This window comes from Octodon degus, unplaced genomic scaffold, assembly GCF_000260255.1.
Source record: "Octodon degus isolate 3935 unplaced genomic scaffold, OctDeg1.0 scaffold00019, whole genome shotgun sequence".
NCBI lineage: Eukaryota > Metazoa > Chordata > Mammalia > Rodentia > Octodontidae > Octodon > Octodon degus.
The window spans coordinates 6,675,489-6,676,011 of NW_004524595.1; the positions used below are offsets into that span (position 1 = coordinate 6,675,489).

At 33.3% G+C, this 523-nt stretch overlaps 1 protein-coding gene across 23 annotated transcripts in view; it reads left to right on the top strand.

The window, feature by feature from the left end:
• Nucleotides 1–523, top strand: part of Dtnb (dystrobrevin beta) — a 439,182-nt gene that overhangs the window by 71,517 nt on the left and 367,142 nt on the right. The gene's annotated exons all lie outside the window — the stretch shown is intronic.

Here is a 523-nt window from a genome sequence, read left to right on the forward strand (position 1 = left end):
GGGGGGGATTTTGAACCTTGGCTGCTGTACTCTGCTTAAGCAGGCGCTTTAATCCGCTGAGGTATCTGGGCGGCCCTATGTATATATAATACTTCCCATGAAGATGAACTTACTTAGGAATTATAGTGCTTTTCTTGTGTGTATGTTTGTATGTGCTTCTTTGAGAAACATAAATGGAAAGAACAGTAACATAAGGATTGAAATTTAGACTCAGTTTTACCATTTATTATAAACAAGTAACTTGAGCAGGTCATATTAAATCAGATAACTTCTACCACTTATAAATATTAGCTTAAAGTTCTCTTCAAGAATTTGTCCTGTCATCCTAGATTGAAGTCATGATTCTTTTTTCAGTGATTTCCCAAAGAGTTGTTTTTCATATTATAGATGTGACCCATTAATATTTCATGAAATCACTTTGGTGGTTGTAGCTGTAACTTTTTTTTTTTCAAAGTTTTATTGATAAACAGATAGCAATGAGACAGTTTCAAATCCAATCGGAAGTACAGTTTCAACAAATAAT